The following is an 8,056-nucleotide window of genomic DNA, read 5'->3' as shown; positions in this document are numbered from 1 at the left end:
TTAATATTGGCATTTATGACGTGGTGCTTTTTTCTGGTTAATTGGTATCAGAGCAAAATGTTTGCCTCTCTCTTGAAATAAATCTCTTCAAGAGCTTCAATCACACATTCTTTTGTTCTATCCCTCATTTCAAATGGGCTCTATAAAGCCGTACATAATCTTCTGCCTCTCACGTTTTTAAATCTGGGGGTTTATGCTTTAATAGCTTTGATGTGTGTACTCTTTAGCCTGTTACTTAAACCGTGTTCCTCCCCGCCTGACACCCCACTCCCCCTCAGCCTTACAAGCCTGTACCCTCTGAGGCTGAAAGGATTTATTTATCATCCAGAATGTTTCCATAATTTTGGAAACATATGTTTCGAAATTACATTCCAATATCTCATACTATGTTCTTTGTCTTGCATCTGTTCTGTAAAAACAAATAAAACGCACATAATTATATTCCAATGGCTGCAGAGTCTATGTTTCCCGCAAGAGTTGGTTCTGCCACAAACAGTAAGAGTCACACAACAAAGGCACTTACACCCTCCTGCGATGTCATCCAAATCTCATTCTTGTGTTAATTAGAGCTAACCAGTGATAATAGCAAACTTCTACCACGTAACTGGGAAACTTTGACTCCTTTCCAAAGCTATTTCAGTTTTACAGGATAATCTCTTTATTGAAAATTAGCTATTGTTGAAAAACCAAAGACATAATACTCAACCATGCATGGACAACAACTTTCGTTAATTTTTATCCTCTCTGGTTGTGACTTGCATCAAACATACTTTAAACAATGCCCTTCTCTCCCTGAAACATCTTGGTGGAAAGATAGTAAGTCAATGCACAACAAAAAAGACCCTCCAAAAAACCCAAAAAATAAACCTGAATGAAACATAGAGAAATACTAGGCCAAAATATATTTCTTTTTTCCTATAAGTACCCCACCACACACCAGCTCTCTCCTGCTCAAGTCTTTCCCACAACAAAAACATTTCACTCACACACACACAGAGAGACCATTTAAACATAGAAGCCCAATCATTTTACATCCACCATTTGACTAGAATGTTTGATGTCAAAATTAGATTAATTAGCATTAAGACACTTGAAAAAGCCCGTCAAAACTGAGAACTACTATTCAGCCTATTTATTAAAAACAAGATTTCCCCACTGAAATGCTGTCTCTCCTCAAGGTTCCATCCGTGTCATCGTGATCCTTGTACTCTTTAGGTAATAAAAGAAATTCTGGAACTGAGAAGAGGGAGAAACCTGATGCCTGCAGTGGTATGCTGGTAGATATTTAACAACCAGCTTGAGTGAGAAAAAAAACTGACTTGTAGCATTTGTTAATTTCCATGATATGAATTCCTCCATCACAGCCAATTTCAAGCTACCACTGGGATGCTGCTGAAGTGCACGACTGGGAATATCTCTGCACGGCTGGTTCCTACCAGGGGGTCGGAGCTGGTTTCCACCACTGGACGTCTGCGACTCCAGACTGAGAAATATCCCCAGCACCTTTCACATCTGGCAGCAGTTCTAGAGGTAACTCTCGTCATTTGCTCTCAACCGGTCTGTTTCTAGAATGATTTTCAGACATTCCTGCCAACATCCGGGGCCAAAAGGCACTTTATACTGATGTGAGATCATAGGTGGGGAGGCTAGTCTTAGTCACTGAGTTCAGTTGATAGATAAGGAAACCCACGTAAATCCCCGCCCCCACGTGATCCAGTCTCAGCATAAAGATATATTCAAAGAAAACACAAAGACGACTCCAGAAGCCTTGAAAAACACTATCAGTGTGGGATTTTCTTATAAAGTTTTATGCCAGTGTTTCACCCAGACATCTTCCCAATCAATCCTCCTTAGCCATCTTATAGTTTTACAGTTACAGTACAGGCTGAACACAAACACACACGCACACTCTTTCTCTCTTACACGTTCTCCCTCTCCATGTCACACATATGCACGTGTGTGCGTGTACACACATGCATCGATTCTACCTCTTAACCCTATCACCCCCGCCCTTCACCACAATCCCCCTTCACTTATATACCACACTCAGTACCCTGACCGTCCCCCACAGGCACAGGTCCCTGGGCAGCCCCATTCTCCTCCCAATCTGACTGCCTTTCTCCAAATCTAGTGACTCATATTCTCTATTCCATTACAGTAACACAAGGTATTTGTCAGTGTGACTTTTGCAGCATCACAGTTATAAGAAGAAGGAGCATTTATCTTTTCCTCTCTATCATATTTGAGTACCTTATACCTAGAGACTCAGGAAAGTCGTGCAGACGAGAGTCAAACCAGGCTGCAGGGCACAAGGATGTTCTTCTTAACCACCATACTCTGCTAATTCTCTGTCTACAAAGAAGTCACTGAGGGACCTTGGCCAAGTCAAACTTCCTGTGCCTCAGTTTCCTCACCTGTAAAATGGAGCTTATAATAGTACCTATCTCATAGGGGATAGAGGGGAATTAAATGAGTTAATATACAGAGAGTGCTTAGAACAGTGCCAGGCACATAATAAGAGCAATTATATTAGCCAAGTACCAACTAGTAATGTTAACCAGTACCATCAGCTCTGCACAGCCTCCAGAATCCCACAACATTTGCACAGTACCTTCTCATAGGGTCCCAGGAAGGTGGCAAGTTTTTTAAAAAAGGGTCAGATAGTAAATACTTTAGGCTTCACAAGCCACACACAGCCTCCATCACACAATCTTCTTAGGGTTTTTAAGTCTTTAAAAATGTAAGAGACACAAGTGTGTCAGTCACACATACCCTCCGCAGGTGTTCACTTATCACTTATGTGCCAGGTACTTTTCTGGATGCTGAGGCTGCAAAGATGGAGAAGTTAGCATTCAACCTTTGGGAAGGGATGCTCATAGCCTGATACAAAGACAGTCATAGCACTGTGTGGTGAGTGCTTAAAGGAAGGGGTGTGCTCTGGTTAGGGGAAGGTGATTGATGAGAAGGGTGTCCAAAAAGGAAAAGACCACTTGAGCTGTACCTTGAAAGAGGAATTCACTCAGCACACAGACATAAGAGCAAAGAGGTCTTCAGAAAAATTGCAGTTTCTGGGATCAGAGGAGGCCCATAACATCCCACAAGGTCAGTGAGAGCCACATCAGGAAGTTAGGTACCCTCACACTCACTGAGGCACTGAATTTTATTCTGTAGGCCTCTCGTTTCAAACTCTTCAGCACAGAAAAGTTGTCTTCAGGCAGTGTCGTCATTCAAAGCCCTGGATTCATGGAAAGCAAATCTGGGTGAACTGAATGGTAAATTCAGAGCCCCTCTCTCCTGCTGGCCTCCTGCACCAGAGGCTGATCAGGGCAACCTCTGTGACCCCTGGCAGCACAGCTGGAAATCCACTGCTCCTGGCAATGGGCAGTAAGCTCAGGGTCCAGGAAAGTCCTGTGATTCCACTTAAATTCTTCTGAAGTCAATAAAATGGCATATATCTATATCTATTTTCATTTTGAGCAGACATCCCGTTCTTCCCCAGCAGCACCTCTGCCTTTGCTGGTTGCAGGCCTGCTCCATGCATCTTAACACTTAATTACACACTGTCTTGGGCCATTATCTAATTGTTTCTTGAGTATGTTTTCTCTCCATCTAGATGAATTGGCCTAAAGATAGGAAGTGTATCTTGCTTCTCTTGTATCTCACTCAGTGAGGAGATGTTATTGAAGGAAAGAGCTCTTCTGACCCCAAGATACTGAGAGGGGGAAAGTGTTTTCAAGCAGAATAAGAGCAGTAACACAAGGAAACATCTCCCAAGATAAACATTAACTTAGTGCATGGAGTATTTAGTGGGGAGGTGTTTATGTGTTTTAAGACTGAAGGTTTTTAATAATGTTTTGATTAGAGTCCTCAGTTCACAAAACATTATTGCTTTGGGTTAGGGTTCTAATTTCTATTTAATTAAATTCATCAATTTTCCAATTACAGTTTGTATAATTGAAGTTTTGCTTAAGAAATATTTTCCCACTCCTATGTTCCAAAGATGTTCTCCTATGTAATGTTTTACAAACTGTATTGTTTTACCTTTAATGATGTAGCATCAATAACTGTATATGGTGTGAACCAGGGAGCTGTTCAAAATGTGTATATGAAAACACTCCAAAATGTAGTGGCTTACAACTAAAACTAACATTTATTCTGCTCACACATTTGTGTTGTAGGTGGGGATCAGCAGGGATGGTTCATCTTTGCACCATGGAGTGGCAACTGAGATGGTTCACCTGGGGCCGAAGGATGCGCCTTCAGGATGGCTCGCTGACAGGTGAAGGATGCGCCTTCAGGATGGTTTGCTGACAGGTGGCACGGTCATATGGCTGGCTGTCAACTGGCAGTTCACCCAAGGCTGAGGGCCACAGGCCATAGCTCCTTCCCACCAGCACCTTGACTGTCACAGACTGTTTGAGCTTCTTCACATATGGTGGCTGAGTTCCCAGGGAAAAAAAAAGTAACGGCAGTTTATATCACCAGTGTCACTTTATATCTCCTATCTTCAGAATTCATTTAGAATTACTTCTGCTGTCGTCAAAACCTGCCCAGCATCAAGAGGAGGAAACATAAAAGCCACATTTCAATGGGAAAAGGGTCAAAGTCACATTGTGAAAAAGCACACATAGAGGGGAGAGAACATTGCAGTCATCTTTGGGAATAGAATCGGCCACGGGATCCAACTTTATTAGCAGTTCATCTCTATCATTTCTGAAGTTCCTTTATACACAGTCTCTCACGGAGCTCTCTATTCTCACACTGCTCTATTTCTCTGGGGTTTTTTTCCCACCTTAAGGCTAGTGATGTGTCCATATCTAATAGGATAACTTTCTTCTCTTCATTTCCCTTTGTTGATGAAGAGACAAGACAAGGATCTCCATTATCATTCACTAGTGTTAGCACAAAACTGGACTTCCTAGCCAAGACGACGAATAAAGAAATAGAGGTGTGAATTAGATTGTGAGTTATTCATGAACCTTTATTTTTCCATATTAGTTTTTAAATACGTCTATCAAACTCCTAAAAATAATCCTTCTGGAATTTTCTTGGGATTGCCCTGACTTTATAAGTTAATTTGGGGAGGATAAACATGATGTTATATTGTCATGCCACTAAAATGCATTTACTCTGACCATTTCTTCTGACTACCTTTTATAGCTTTTAAGCATTTTCATATTTCTTCTATAGAAGTCATATATTTTTATTAACCCCTAAATATTTCATAGTTTTGGTTTGTGCCATGAATATGATTTTTACTATGTTTTTTAATCTCTTTTTGCTAGAGTTGAGTACCTCTACTCATATTCATAAGCTGATCTTGCATCTGACAACTTTGCTTAATTTAGTTGAATCTGTTGCTTTTGCTATGTAACAATCACATTATCTGCAAATAATGGCAGCTTTCATTCCTTCCCCTCTAATTCACATGTCTGATTTCTTTTTTTTTTTTTTTAGTTCATAGTCTTGGCTAGGAAGTCCAATATTGTGCTAACACTAGTGAATGATAATGGAGATCCTTGTCTCCTCTCGATCTTAAATGGAATGCACCTTTCTCCAATAAATGCAATTTGTGTTTTAAGTTTTTCATTACAGGTAGGTATCGGGCTTTATTAAATGCCTTTCTGTATCTACTGAAATTTTGTGATTTTTTCCCTCCTTTTGTCTATTAATGTGTTGAATTATATTACCATGTTGAATCATTCTTTTATTTCTGAATTAACCTCCTAAATGACAATATATTTTTAACTACTAACAGTTGATAAGCTACTACAATATTTTATCTAGGATTTTTATATATGTGATCATAAACAAAAGAGGTCAGTAATTTTCTTTTTATATATTGTCATTATCCAATTTTAGAATAAAAGTTATTTTTTAACACAGAAATGAGTGGGACAGGGACTTCCCTGGTGGCCCAGTGGGTAAGAATCCACCTTCCAATTCAAGGGAAGTAATTTTGATCCCTAACTGGGGAACTGAGACCCCCACATGCTGCAGAGCAACTAAGCCCATGCATCAGAGCTAGAGAGAAGCCCATATACCACAGTGAAGACCCCCCAGCTGAGACCTGATGCAGCCAAATGAATAAATAAATACTTTTTTTTAAATGAGTGGGACAGCTCTTGTTATATTCTCCTTTCTATTTTGAGGTTGCTAGAAGTGAATTGTAAAACTGAGTCAGGTGCCTTTTTGGAGAGGAGGTCTTTGATTGCTATCTCAATTTTTTGATGTTTACCTGTTTATTCAAGTTTTCTGTGTCTTCTTTTGCCAACACAGGCATTTAATAGTGTTCTCTAAATGTTCACATTTCATATAGAGTTTCCAAATTTAGTAGGATAAAGTTGTTCACAACTTAGTTCTACTTTATATCTCTCTGAAGTTGTTTCTCTTGAAAAGATCTGTATTTTTATTAAATCTTTTTTCCTGATTAGCCTATATAGACTCATACCTTCATTAATTATTAAATAGTAATAGGATGGTTTCTGCTTTCTAAAGAGAAAAACAATGGTTTGCCTATTGAATCATCTCCAGACCTCACCCACCTCTCCATCCTGGAGACCACCTCTCAAGTCTATGCTCTTTGATGCAAAAAGAGAAGTCAGGAGCCTGAACCATGTCCCTTTGGACCATCATTCAAGCATGCCCTTCAGGGGCTATTGATCCACAGGCTACATGGATATTTGTCCCATTTTTCTCATCCATCCCCAGCAAGAGCCACCGAGGAAACAATGACTCACTGCCGACCACATGCCCACCTTTGTATCAATACAAAGCCATGCAAACCATAATCTTTCCCCCGAAATAAATACATGCTCTAGCTGGGAGATAAGAGTAACACTGAGGAATGCACCTGAGGGAGAAGGAACTCTGAGCACAGATTCGGAACATCCCCGCTTCAGCACCGAGCAGTCTGCAAGATGTGAGAGAAATGCTCCAAGTGAGGGCAGTGCAAAGGTCCCAGCCAGAGACCTGGAGCTCTGTTCCCTCTGCTGCTTCCTTCAGGCTAAGGATTACTCCAGTGATGGAAAAGGGAGAAGAGGAGAGAGGACCACTGAAGAGGCAGAGAAGAGCACAGGAGGAAGGCAGAGAAAAAGGAATTGCTGAGCTACACCAAGCTACGTGCAATCAGGACACGTCCAATTACTACAGCTAATATTTGTGTCACTTCTCACATAGCAGTTAAAAAAGGACCCCTTCGCTGGATTCCCCCACAGCCTGAGAAGTGCAGTATCACAGCTTGATGAGTGTGGAGACTTGAGCTCCCAAAGACTGTGAATTTCCCAATCTCACATAGCTGGTGAGTGACAGACTGGGCGCCCAAACCCTGGCCTTCTGACTCCAACATCATCCTCCTTCCCCTAAACCACGTGGCCTCCCAAAACAGCAAGTTACAGGACAAGGCGGACACCAGCTTCCATTGTTCACCCCACCTCTTCAAGTGCTCATCTCTCTGCCACACTCACCTCCTCCCCACCTATCTCACACACACACACACACACACACACACACACAGAGGAAACTGTAGGTCAATGAAAAGTCGCCTTATTTGCTTCCTAAAGAACATGCCAGGCTTCCCTGGTGACTCAGCAGTAAAGAATCCACCTGCCAATTCAGGAGGCACAGGTTCAATCCCTGGCCTAGGAGCAGGACCTAGGAGCACACACGGCAGAGCAGCTAAGCCCGTGGGCCACAACTCTTGCACCTGGGCTCTGCAGACTAGGAGCCACAACGCCTGGAGACTGTGTGCTCTAGAGCACATGATCTGCAACAAGAGAAGCCACCACAATGAAAAACACACACACCACACCTAGAGAGTAGCCCCCACTGGCGGCAACTAGAGAAAAGCCCACAGAGCAACGAAGAGCAGCCAAAAATAAATTAACTAATTAAAGTCTTATTTTAAAAAAAAGAACATACTATTGTTTATTTGCCAAGAACCTCAGCAGGACCTCTGAGCTACCAACTATCTTGTTCTAGAAACCAAAGGGTCAGTCCTGGGAGAACATGAAGCCTGTGCCGTCCTCCACGCCCCCTGTAGATCATCACCTGTAGG

Source organism: Cervus canadensis, chromosome 5 (genome assembly GCF_019320065.1).
Source record: "Cervus canadensis isolate Bull #8, Minnesota chromosome 5, ASM1932006v1, whole genome shotgun sequence".
NCBI lineage: Eukaryota > Metazoa > Chordata > Mammalia > Artiodactyla > Cervidae > Cervus > Cervus canadensis.
The sequence above is the reverse complement of the archived record's forward strand: the minus strand, read 5'-3'. Positions refer to the sequence as shown.